Source organism: Octodon degus, unplaced genomic scaffold (assembly GCF_000260255.1).
Source record: "Octodon degus isolate 3935 unplaced genomic scaffold, OctDeg1.0 scaffold00011, whole genome shotgun sequence".
Lineage (NCBI taxonomy): Eukaryota > Metazoa > Chordata > Mammalia > Rodentia > Octodontidae > Octodon > Octodon degus.
Genome location: NW_004524587.1, coordinates 6835624 through 6849532, shown reverse-complemented (window position 1 = coordinate 6849532; position 13909 = coordinate 6835624).

The window sequence follows — 13909 nt, the reverse complement described above, 5'->3', positions numbered from 1 at the left end:
TAATAGTACTGGGTGGACTCGGGGCCTGAGACTGCATTTTGTTCCTTCTCTTTGTCATTTTGTATACCACTGTCTTCTGACCTTTGGTGTAGAGCTTAGAGAGAGTTATTACCTTAGACCCAGGTCCAGATACGAACTTCAGATTCCTCCAGGTGGGTGTGGCTTGGATCTGACTGGAGTCTGGCTGCTGCGCTCCACTTCTTTCTGCTGCAGCCATTAAGAGTTGAACCCTTTGTGTCTCTCTGGCAAGATGTTCTGCTCCTCAATCAGCTGGGTGAGTCTTGCCTCTAGCCTCTTTGCAGGGAGTTCTGCTGAAGGGTTCCACGCTGGGCCTGTGCTCTGAGTCAAATGAGGATCCAGCGGGCCCCGGGTGGTCTCATTGACACGCCGGGCTGGGCTCTGTGTTCAGTGAGGATCTGGCCGGCCCAGGGTCCTCTCACCCACGCCAGGACAGTGCTCTGGGTCTATTCAGGATCCGTGGGCCCTGGGCAGTCTCACTCACATGCCGTGCCTGGGCTCTGGGTGGATTCAGGATCTTAATCAGGATTAATTTGAATCTGCATAACAGTTTTGGGAGTATGACCATTTTCACAATGTTCCTTCTTCTTATTCAGGAGCAAGGAATATCTTCTCATTTCTTGAAATCCTCTTCAATTTCTTTTTCTCAGAGTAGTATAATTTGTACCATATAAATCTTTTACTTCCTTTGTGATACTGATTTCTAAGTTTTTCATTTATGGGGGTATTATTATAAAAGCTGTGGTTACCCAAATTTCTCTCCCAGTGCATTCCCTGTTTGTGTATAGAAATGCTGTTGAGTTTTGAGTGTTAACTTTGTATCCTGCTATGCTACTGAATTTGTTTAAGAAATCTACAAATCTGTTGGTGGAATTTTGGGGGTCTTCTATGTAGAGTATCCTGTCATCTGCAAATAATGATAATTTTGCTGCTTTCTTTCCTATCATTATTCTCTCTCTCTCTCTCTCTCTCTCTCTCTCTCTCTCTCTCTCTCTCTCTCTTGCTTAATTGCTCTGGCTAATGTTTCCAGAACTATATGGAATAAGAGTAGTGACTGTGGGCATCCTTGTCTTGCTTCTAGTTTTAAAGCAAAAGCTTTCAACTTCTGTCCATTTAGTATGATGTTGGTTGTTGAGTTGTCACAGAAACACTTTTATCAGTTTGAGGTAAAGACTATCTATTTGAATTTTGCTAGGGCTTTTTATCATGAATGATGCACATTGTAAGAAGCTTTTTCTGGTCCGCATCTTGTACAGCAATTAACCACTAAGAAGAATATATGCAGTGTATTATTTGTTGAAACTGTACTTCCGATTTGATTTGAAACTGTCTCATTGCTATCTGTTTATCAATAAAACTTTGAAAAAAAAAAAAGAAGCTAGAAGATAGGCTCAAGTTTCTGATATCTGGTGATGCTGCCATTGATGACATGGTTCCAGGCAAGCCCATGTGTGTCGACAGCTTCTCTGATTATCCACCTCTGACACGTTTTGCTGTTCCTGATATGAGACAGACAGTTGCTGTGGGTGTCATCAAAGCTGTGGACAAGAAGGCTGCTCAAGCTGGCAAGGTCACCAAGTCTGCCCAGAAAGCTCAGAAGGCTAAATGAATATTATCCCCACCACCTGCCACCCCAGTCTTAATCACTGGCAGAAGACCGGTCTCAGAACTGTTTCTCCCAATTGGCCATTTAAGTTTAATTGTGAAAGACTGGTTAATGATAACAATGCATCATAAAACCTTCAGAAGGAAAGGAGAATGTTTTATGGACCATTTTTGTGTGTATGTGGCAGTTTTTAAATTATTAGTTTTTAAAGTCAATAATTTTTAATGGAAACAACTTGACCCAAAATCTGTCACAGAAGTTTGGAACCTATTAAAGTTTAATGAAAAAAAAAAAAAAAGCTTTTTCTGCATCTATGGAGATGATCATGTGATTTTTGTCCTAGGCTCTGTTGATATGGTGTGTTAAAGTTACAGATTTGCATATATTGCACCACCCCTGTATTCCTGGGGTGAAGCCCACTTGATTGTGATGTATAATCTTCTTGATGATTTGCTGCATTCTGTTTGCTATCGTTTTTTTGAGGATTTTTACATCTATGTTAATTAGGGAGATTGGCTTGTAGTTTTCTTTTCTGCTTGGATCATTCTCTGCTTTTGGTATCAGAGTAGTACTTTCCTCCAGGAATGAGTTTTAGAGAAGTGCTTCCCTTTTGATTTCATTGAAGAGTTTGAGGAAGGTTGGCATTAAATCTTCTCTAAATTTGTTATAGAAGTCAGTTGTGAATCCATCAGGACCTGGGCTTTTCTTTGTTGGTAGGTTTTTTTATTATTATATTTTCAATTTCACTCAATGATATTAGGTTACTCAGAATTTTGATATCTTCTTGATTCAGCTTTGATAGTTCGTATGTATGTAGGAATCTGTCCATTGCTTCTGGGTTTTCCATCCTGTGAGAGTAAAGATTTTGTAAAAGGTATTAATGATCTTCTGAATTTCTGTAGGGTCTGTACTTATTTCACTGTTTTTATTCTTTATTACATGAATTTCAGTTTTTCTTTCCTTTTTTGATATGTTGACTAGGGGTTTGCCCATTTTATTTATTGTTCAAAGAACCAACTCTTCAATTCATTAATTCTCTGTATTGTTTTCTTTATCTCTATTGCATTTATTTCTGCTCTAATCTTAATGATTTCCTGCCTTTTGGGGGCTTTGGGCCTGACTTGCTCTTTGTTTTCTACTAGCTTGAGGTGCAGCATAAGATTGTTTAATTGAGCTTGTTCTGTTTTCCTAAGGTGTGAATTTATTGCTATAAATTTCTCTCTTAAGTTAGCTTTCGTTGTAACCCACAGGTTCTGACTTGCATCTGCATTTTTGTTTGATTGTAAATATTGTATAATTTCTTCTTTTAAATCATTTATTTATTTATGTATTTGCCTCAGGGTCTCACTAGTCAGCTCAAACTCATATTGGTCCTGTCTCAGCCTCCCCAGGGCTGAGATTATAGCATGTGCCACCAGCCCTGTTTTCTTGCGGCACGGCACACCCAGGGTTCTGGAGTCAGTACGGCATGCAGTACCAGGCATCAAACTGGATCTTTGTGCTTGCCAGGCAGGCTCTTAGAGTACCCAGGCTAATTTCTTTTTCAATTTCGTCTGTGACCTATTGATTGCTCAGGAGGGTGCTATTTAGTTTCCACACATTCTTAGAGTTCTTGCTGTTTCTTTTGTCAATAATTTCCAGTTTCATTGCTCTATAGTCAGATACTATGCATGGCATAATTTCAATTCCATTGCATTTACTTAAGCATGCTCTGTGTACTAGTATGTAGTCTATTTTGGAGAGTGTCTAATGTGCAGCTGAGAAGAACGTGTAGTTTGATGCTGCTGAGTGGAACACTCTATAAAGGTCTACTAAATCTATTTCTTCAGAAGTTTGATTTTGTTCACTTATTTCTTTGCTGCTTTTTGCTTATTTTATCTATATCTTTGCATCAATGGGGTATTACAGACACTCGGTACAATTGTATTATTCCTCATTTGACTTTCCATGTCTGTTAAAATTCATCTTATACAGTTGGGTGCATATATATTTACAATTTTTATCTCTTCATCATTTTTGCTTTTTGTGTTTTAGGGAAGGGTCTACAGGGTGTTCAGGGTCTTACTACTAGATCAGACTCATAGTGATCTGCCTGTTTATAGCCTCCCAAGAGCTGGAATTACAGGTGAGTGCCACCACACCCAGTCTCATTTGCTATCTCAGCATACCTGGGGTGCAGGGCCAACACAGCAGGTCCAGGGATTGACCCTCAGCCCCTGTGCCTGCTTGCAGGTGCTTTAAACTGCTGAGCTATTTGGCCAGCCCTTGCAAGGCTCTCTCAGTGGTGGGGCTTGCAGGATAGGGCTCACCTAAGGCTCCCACTACCAGTGGACAGAGCTATGGTGACACAATGGTGGGAGAGGAAGTCACAGCTCAGCCAAGCTCCAGGGATGGTAGGGGGAGGGTGTGGGGCAGGGCTAAACAAGTCCCTGCAGCTGTCCTGGGACCATCTGAGTTCTATCACGTGGGAGAAGCCACCATAGTGCAACAAATCTCCTGCAAGGTGTAAGTGCAGAGGGGTATGGGGCAGGGCTCACCAGGACCTCTTAGCTGTCCTCGGACTGCCTGCATCATACAAAAGTGGGAGAAGCAGCTGCAGCTCAGCAGAGCTCGCATGAGGTGAGGTCACAGCAGGACACATCAGGTCCCATAGCTGACCTCTGGGTACCCAACACCTGTGGGCAGTGAGAGAAGCAGCTGCAGCTCAGTGGGCCTCCAGTGAGGGTCTCTAGGTCCTTTTGCAAACCTTGTCCAGAGAAATAGGGGCTAAGGGCTGGTGAGATAGCTCAGCAGACTAAGTGACTGCTGTGGGAAGCTCAGGGACCAGGGTTCCATCCCTGGTCCCACCTGTGCACCGGCCCCACCCTCAGGGCACGCTGAGCTAGCAACTGAGTCTCTTTATGGCATCTCACAACTGTAATCCCAGTGCTGGGGAGGCTGAAAAAAAAGGAGGATCACTAAGAATCTGAGCTGCTTAGTGAGCCCCTGTACCAAATACATAAATGAAACAAAACAAAACAAAAAATGGGGGATAACCTGAAATCCATAGTGAAGAATTGCCCTTGTGACTTATTGGCTAAACAGAGAGAGATGCAGGGTCTGTCCAGGTAAAGGTGAAAAGGTGTTAGGGATCAAGATTCAGGGGAGTAACAAAGACATCTCTGAGGTCTAAAACAGTACAGTCATGAGCACTGGGAAGATACGGGAGATGAGGGGTGGAATTGGGAACCACTGTGTGAGTCGGAACATCAGCTTGGTTAATTTTCCAGAGATCTTGGACTTATCCAAAGAAGCCATTAGGTCATTTTACAGGGAGGATGGAGTGTTGTATGGAGAGTGGGCAGGGATGTGCATTTCGGCTTTAAAAAGATAGTTGATAATGAGCTGGGGGCCAAGATGGCAGTGAGGGTTAAGGGGGTTTTGATTGACTTTAACAGCTCAAGTAAGGTTCTTCAGGGCTAGTTTGAGGGCTTAGTGTTATAAGGCTATGGAAGGGTTTTTTGTGTCCCAAAAACAGCACAACTTGTGATTTGATGAGTAAAATCATCTCAGACAAGAGGGTCTTATTACAGAGTATAACTGGTAGGACAAAGAAGGGCTCAGAAGGAAATGAGGGAATATATATGCCTGTCTGCATGCAGTGGAGGATATCTCATTCCAAAATTGCTGTATGGCAGTGGGGATTCATAGGAAAGAGTGAGTACTGTTCTTTATGTGGCCTAAAGGACACTATAAAGAAGCAGTCCTGGCTAGTGTTTCTATTAGGCCTTTATTTATTGGGTGCACACAATAATCAAAGGGATGACACCCAGTGAGAGGACCCTTAGGATAGTGATAGCAGGGGGGAAGAGAGGGCAGGCTAAGGAGTTTGGCCTTTCCCGCAGGTGAAAGCTTTTCTTATTACTGCTCGGTAATCAAGGAACCAGGATGTCTTCAGCAGACGCAGTCTTGCCCAGGGTGGGTGCCACAGCAGCACAGGACCATTGAGGCCTCCGCTGTGACCCAAGGCACATGAATTATGTCTCTGCATACCACAGGGGCTTGCAAAGCAAGATACAAGGTCTTAGACAAGCTCTAATCAAATTTAATTGTGAAATGACTTTGCCCCAAAAGTATATAGAATGACCCTTAACCCTAGGCAATCTGGAAAGATGTGGGGGAAAGTGTTGGAGAAAACCCTAGGGATGTAATGAGAAACTCTCTGGGTTCAATGCTCAGAAGAGGGTGGAGGGAGCTTTGCACAAAGAACAGAGCTTGGAGTGGTTCGCAGGCCATCAGCCAGTGCAAGGGAGCTGTATCTGCTGCAGCCACCGCACAGACAGTTGAAGACTCCATTTGGGATCAAATCTTAAGGGAGGCTATATGGCCCAGAGGCTTCAACTCAGACTATGTGGGATACCAGGCCCGAGGTATGGCCCCGACACATGTGACACAGACATCTATATGAAGGCACTCTGAAATCTAGAACACAGAACCTTGAGACTCCATTGCATAGAAGAGGCCCCGTCTTCCCCACCAAGGCCAACCCTCCTCCTTGGAAAGTGATCCAAGGCCCTTCCTTCTGAGGATGTGGAAATGTCCAGCATCTGCCTGCAGGTCATCGCAGACTTCAGGTGACCTTGTAGAGGGGCCTGGGACTCAGGGCATCTGAAGTGGGATCCTGGGCTGGCAAGCTGGGCTTGAGACTCCTACTGGCTGAGCACCTTGGGGGTGTCTCTCTCTTTCTGAACACAGACTCCTGGCACTTGAGTTTGGGCTATCCTGTTCCTGAGGTCTTCACTCTCACGGCCTGAGTAGGTGGCAGGAGTGGACCTGGGTGTGGGAGACCAATGCGTGGCCTCATACTACAGACTGCTGCATTTGATCTGTTGTCTTGTGACCTTCCCAGAGCTAAGTTTCTGTTTCCCCTCTGAGGCATTTCCAGAAGTCACATGCCTGATCTCCATTCTAGAGACCACCCCCAGTGCCTAGCGACCTGATCACGTGTAATCACTCCTCCCTCTTCTTCCCTGCTTCCTATAAATTCTCTGAGACTTCCTTGAATAAACAGGGCTTGATCAGAACCTTTGTCTTGCCTCCATTTCTCGTGTCTCCTGTCCCTATTTCATCCCCACTCCCCTTCCAGGGTCCTCGTTGACTAACCCGCGGGTCGGGTCAAGTGGCGCCCAACACAGGGCTCTGGCACAGGGGATCCAGTGAGGGACACCAGTCGTCAGCCTGGCCAGCACCCTCTCCTCAGGAGGTTGACTCGTTGCGGGAGCGTGCCGCTGCGCATCCCCTCGGTAAGTGACTGGCGATTCATTATGAGACAGGCAATTAGTGAACATGAAATGTTACTGCAAGGTTTAGAAAAAAGCTCTCAGGGCACGAGGAGTAAAGGTTAAAAGGAAAGATTTGTCTAAGTATTTTGCATATATGAAGCAGGTCTGTCCCTGGTTTCCCTTGGAAGGTACTATTGACTCCAAGGGCTAGAAATGGGTGGGCGATGCTTTAAAAGACTACTATGATGTTTTTGGGCCCAAAATGGTCCCTGTGACTGCGTTTGCTTACTGGAATCTGATAGATGAGCTCTTATCCCAAAAGTCTCGAGATCCCCAGGTTGCTTCTATGATTCAGAAGGGTGAAAAGATCCTCCGAGTGGACTCTAATCCCTCAGTCTCCGCTTCGGCCGATAAACCATCCACTCAAACTAGTTCAGATGCCCCAAACAACAAGAGGACCTTATGTCCTTCGATAGTGACGGTGATGGGGAGATGACTCAGGTGCCAGCTCAAGATGGTGCAGAGCTTGCGGACAAAGATGGCGGAGAACAAAGAACTTCTTCCCAACCGATGAAGAAGCCTCTAGGGGTGGAGCCTCTTTGGCCATTCTGAATACAGTTACCCCTGCCGACACTGTGGCTACTAAACCATATAGCAAGATTTACCCTGATTTGCCAAAGCCCCCAGAGCTTATAGCGCGTTCTAATAACATTGACTGGGATGATCTAGCGAAACAAGCCGCTCAGTATCACATTCCAGATTGTCCCCCACCTTTTCCCGCTGCTCCGCCTATGGTTTTCCCGGCTTTTGATTCCCAGGCAGAACTAAAGTCTAGGATACAATTCCTTAAGTCTCAGATCGCTTTAGAAAAAGAACACCAAGACCTTATTATTCTTCTTAAAGAACTCCAACTAAAAAATTCTTGTCACCACAATCAGCCTGGCTCCTCCTGCGTTCCTTCGACACCACCTACTGGTGGCTTTGTGTCCCGGCCCACTGCCCGGCAGGATCATGCTTCCATCTTCATTGATATATATGCACCGCCCCCCATTGGTGACTCTCAGAAATCTTCTGTTCGCCCTGGCCGACCCTCTGCCTTGTTAGACTTTGAGGCTTTTCCAATTTTCGAGTCTACTGATGCCCAGGGACGTTTGGTCCGCACCCACTCTGGTTTTGATTTTAAGGTTCCTAAAGAACTTAAAACTGCAGTGACCCAATATGGTGCTACTGCCCCCTATACTGTTGCCATTCTTGACTCTGTTGCTGATCTTTGGCTTTCGCCCAGTGAATGGCGTATGTTAGCTAGAGCCACTCTTTCGGGTGGTGAATTTCTCTTATGGCAATCAGAGTTTATTGAAAATTGCAGAGAAATGGCCAAGTGTAACCTACAGGCCGGCAGCCCGATCAGTTTTGACATGCTAACGGGGGAAGGACGTTATGCTTCTACCGAGGAGCAAATACACCTTGACGCCGGAGTGTACGCTCAAATTCAGGTCACTGCCTCTAAAGCTTGGAAAAAACTGCCATCCAAGGGTGATGTGAGGGCCTCTCTTACTAATCTTAAGCAGGGAGCAGATGAGCCTTTTGCCAATTTTGCCCACCGCCTCTTAACCGCGGCTAACAGAATATTTGGCAATGTTGATGCGGGTTCTGATTTTGTTAAACAATTGGCTTAGGAAAATGCTAATGCTGCCTGCAAGGCAGCAATCAGACCGCACAGAACAAAGACGGATCTCACAGGCTGCACCCGCCTCTGTGCTGATATTGGAACAGCTATCAACAGGCCTCGCCAAGGCCGCTGCCTACAGGGGCTCACTGTCAAACAGTTTCTGAGCCATAAGGATTCCCAAAAATGCTGCAAGTGTGGTGCTTCTGGTCATTTCGCCAAAAATTGTGACAAAGAAGGCAAAACCTCTAAAGATAAGACCAAACGTTCCAAACCCTGTCCCAGATGCAAAAAGGGCCTTCATTGGGCCAAAGAATGTAGATCTAAGACAGACATTGATGGCAACCCGCTCCCTCCTTTACAAACTCCTCCGCAGCAGGGAAACGGGAATCGGGGCCAGCCCCAGGCCCCCAAACCCAAACAAATCTTTGGGGCGACCAGCTTTGTCCCGGCAAACAACAATCCATTTCAGACCTCTTCCGAGCCACAGCAGGGAGTGCAGGATTGGACCTCAGTTCCTCCACCCACACAGTATTGACTCCTGACATGGGAATTCAAGCTCTCCCTATGGGTGTTTTTGGCCCTTTACCCCCAGGCTTGTTTGGTCTTGTCATAGGGTGCAGTAGTTCCACCCTTGAGGGACTTCAGGTGCTCCCTGGAGTGATTGATAATAACGACTCCAGAGAGATTAAGGTCATGGCCTCTTTCCTGAAAACTATTCAAACTGTTTCTCGAGGACAAAGGTTTGCTCAATTATTGTTTTTACCATTATCTTTGACACCCAACGAAACACTTTCACATCACCATGGCGATTCCAAACCTGGGTCGTTGGATGTTTGTTGGGCACAAATAATTTCACAAAAAAAAACCCTTTTGACCCTATGGTTGGATGGAAAACAGTTTTCTGTCCTCATAGATACTGGTGCCGATGTTACAATCATCAAAAAGGATGCTTGGCCTCCTGCCTGGCCCCTTAATCCCACTCTGACTCACTTAAAAGGAATAGGTCAAAGCCAAAATCCTGAGATGAGCTCAAAGCTTCTTACTTGGAAGGATAAGGAAGGAAACCAAGGTAATATCCAACCTTATGTTATTAATGGACTACCTATTAATTTATGGGGCTGAGATCTTTTGTCTCAAATGGGACTCATCATGGGTAGCCCCAATGCTGTTGTTACTGCCCAAATGTTAAATCAAGGATTTTCACCCCGTCAGGGTTTAGGAAAAAACTATTCAGGAATAACAGAGCCCATCCAACCCACTCTTAAATCTTAAGCTCTGAGAGCTGGCTTAGGCCATTTTTCCTAGGGGCCATTGATCTTACTGCGACCCATGCAGAACAAATTACCTGGCTATCTGATGACGCCATATGGGTCGATCAGTGGCCTCTCTCCTCAGAGAAGCTACAGGCGGCACAACAGCTGGTGCAGGAACAGCTTAGAGCAGGCCACATCACACCCAGTAGCTCCCCTTGGAACACCCCTATTTTTATCATTAAGAAAAAATCTGGTAAGTGGCGACTACTACAAGATCTTAGGGCCATCAATAAGACAATGGTCCTGATGGGGGCGCTTCAACGTGGTCTCCCTTCACCTATTGGTATACCCTTGGAATATTTTAAAGTTGTCATAGACTTAAAAGATTGCTTCTTCACAATTCCTCTCCATCCTGAAGATCAAAAACACTTTGCCTTTAGCCTCCCGGCTACAAACTTCAAAGAACCCATGAATAGATTTCAATGGTGCGTTCTGCCACAAGGCATGGCCAACAACCCGACCTTATGCCAAGCCTTCGTTGCAAAGGCCATACAAAATATAAGAGACCATTGGCCAAAAATGTACATCGTTCATTATATGGACGACACGTTGATAGCAGGAAAAGATGGTCAAAGCACGTTAAAATGCCTCCAAGAAATGCAAGTTGCACTAAAAAGTCAGGGACACCAGGTTGCCCCCGATAAGGTCCAGCTCTCAGACCCCTACACCTTCCTAGGCTTTCAGATGCGGGGGTCTCGGGTTTTTTTACAAAACCTACAATTGAGACTAGATCGATTTAAAACCTTAAATGATTTCCAAAAGTTCCTGGGGAACGTCAATTGGCTTTTACCCTATTTAAAGCTTAGTAAACAAGAAATACAATCCCTTTATGATATCCTGCGGGGCGATGCTGACCTCCCTTCCCCTCGGACACTTACTGATGAAGCTAGACAAGCTATACATAACATAGAACAGGCCATTAGGTCACAGACTATCACCTTTATTGATTACAATAAACCTCTACAATTTATTGTCTGTAATACCCCTCATTCCCCAACTGCAGTTTTTTGGCAGACAGCACCCCTGATGTGGATTCATCTACCTGTTACCCCTAAAAGAGTAATTAACCCCTATTACCAAGCTGTTTCAGATATCATTGTTTTGGGTCGCCAGCAAGCAAAGATTTACTCTGGCAAAGAACCAAATGTCATTATTCAACCTTACACCAAAGAACAAATTAATTGGCTCATGCAAACCACTGAGTCATGGCCCATAGCTTTGGCTTCCTATGCTGGCCTCATTGACAATCACTACCCTTCCAATAAGCCTATTGATTTTGCTAACAGACATGAGTTTGTTTTTCCCACTGTCACAAAGTTCCAACCATTGTGTGATGCCTTCTTGGTCTTTACTGAAGGCTCTTCAACGGGCATGGTGGCCTATACATGTCAAAATACAACCTTTTCCTTCCCTACCAATTGCTCATCCGCCCAGATAACTGAGCTAAATGCTGTCCTGGCAGTCCTCTCTATTTTTCCTAATCAACCCCTCAATATTTACACAGATAGCTCCTATATTGCACAGTCTGTGCCTTTATTGGAAACTTCCACCCGAATAAGACACGTCTCTCGGGCTGGAGCCCTATTCTCTGAACTGCAAAAATGTATTACCAATAGAATTCAACCCTTCTTTATAGGACACTCATGTGCCCATTCAGGCCTTCCAGGACCCCTTGCTGAATGAAACCATAAAACTGACCTTGCCACTCGTTTAACAATATACCCACACGCCTTTATCTGTTCTACTACAGACAAGATTGCCTTAGCACAAAAAAGCCATAAGCTACATCATCTTGATGCCCAAACCCTCCGCCTGATGCATAAGATTACCTGAGAACATCCTAGACAAATTGTCAAAAACTGCCCCTCCTGCGCCACACACCTACCTGTTCCACATTTTGGAGTCAACCCGAGAGGATTGACACCAAATGTGTTATGGCAGATGGATGTTACTCACATATCAGAATTTGGCAACCTTACATATGCCCATGTAACTGTAGACACATTTAGTGGCTTTATTTATGCCTCCCTTCAGACAGGTGAGGCCACTAGGCATGTCATTAGTCATCTACTGACTGCCATGTCAGTTCTGGGATGCTCACAACAGCTCAAAACCGATAATGGTCCAGGTTACACCAGTTCTGCTTTTGCTCAATTCTGTAAAAATCTCAATATTTGCCATATAACTGGCATTCCCTACAACCCCAAAGGTCAAGGAATTGTTGAAAGGGCTCACATTTCCCTCAAACTCACCATTGAAAAAATAAAAAAGGGGGATTGGTACCCTACGAAAGGGTCCCCTAGGAATGTTCTGTCTCATTCCCTGTTTATCCTCAACTTTTTAAACTTGGACACTAACGGACAATCAGCAGCCACTCGTTTTTGGCACATGGAAATGCAAACAAAGTTTGCTTCCGTGTTATGGAAAGATCCTTTAACAAATTCATGGAATGGCTCTGACGCAGTGCTCATTTGGGGTCGTGGATCAGTATGCATCTATTCTAAGCAAATGAAATCTGCACGCTGGCTGCCAGAATGCCTAGTCAAACAAATAGGTCAAGTCCAACAAATAGAGGATGACCCTATAAATGACTCCAGGGAAAGATGTTCCCTGAGAGACCATTTCTCTTTCTCCACAGGACAAGATGACAAAAACGTCAATTCTGATGATAGTCACCCTGATGACCCTGGCACAGACCTGTTGGAGTGGCCTGGAGGGCCCACTGCCTAAAGGTCAACTATACCTCACACTGTTTGGAAACCCTTGCGGTTGCAAAGGTGGCATGTTTGCAGATGATCCATACTCTGGTGGTAAGATTGTTACTCAGCAGGTGAGTTGTGGACAAAAGACAGCATTCCTCACCCAATTTGCCTCCAGCTCAACCCAAGTTTGGAGATGTAAAGCTGAACCCAGACCCATCCCAAGACAAAAAGACAGTAAACCTGGACCTTGTCCTTCAACATGTTCTTCTTATCAATAGGAAATGCATTCCGGTTGCTACGACAACTATCAGGAATGCACAGGGCCCAAAAATATTACCTACTTCACTGCTACCCTATCGAAAACTTATGCTGGAAGCTTCGGAGGTGACTGGGCTAGAGCCCGCAGGCCCTTGGGTCACATGCATATGCCCAGGCTAGAGCTCCGCAGGCCCTTGGCTCACATACATGTGCCCAGGCCTCTTGTAAAGGAACCCCTGGCCAGTCGGTATGCTGGCACAGAAGTCCCCTCGTCCATGTTTCAGATGGGGGCGGCCCTCAAGACCAAATCAGAGAATTATTGGTCCAGAAAAGGATCCAAGAGATCATAGACCAATTATTCCCAAAGATTCAATATCATCCCTTAATACTTCCTAAATCTAGAGGTATAGACTTGGATCAACAGACATCAGATATTTTGATAGCTACCCATAAGGCTCTCAATGCCTCCAACCCTGAGCTGGCTAAAGACTGCTGGCTATGCATGGTCTCCGGCACTCCCATGCCCATTGCCATTCCATCCAATTCTACCTCCCCTCCTATAAAAACTGGTAATTGCTCCTTCAGTTTGCCTTTCAGAGTTCAACCTTTGGGTTTCAAAAATCCCTCCTGCATTCAAGGAAAATTTAGCAATGACACATCTGATGTTGATGTTGGCTTTGTTACATTTACTGTCTGTAGACATATAACCAATTATAGCTCACCCTTCTGCCCGCCAAAAGGACAAGTTTTCGTTTGTGGAGGAAATATGGCTCTAACCTTGCTCCCTACCAATTGGACAGGACTACGTGTGATGGCCACCTTATTACCTGACATAGATATCATACCAGGAGATGAACCTGTTCCCATCCCTACCTTTGACTATATCACAGGCCGATCTAAAAGAGCAGTTCAATTTATCCCTCTGTCGGTAGGCCTAGGCATCTCCGGAGCCTTGGCTACAGGATCAACAGGAATGGGACTTGCGATACACTCTCATATTAAACTCTCTAACCAGCTAATTGATGACGTCCAAACCCTGTCTAGTACCATTCAGGATGTTCAAGATCAATTAGATTCTCTTG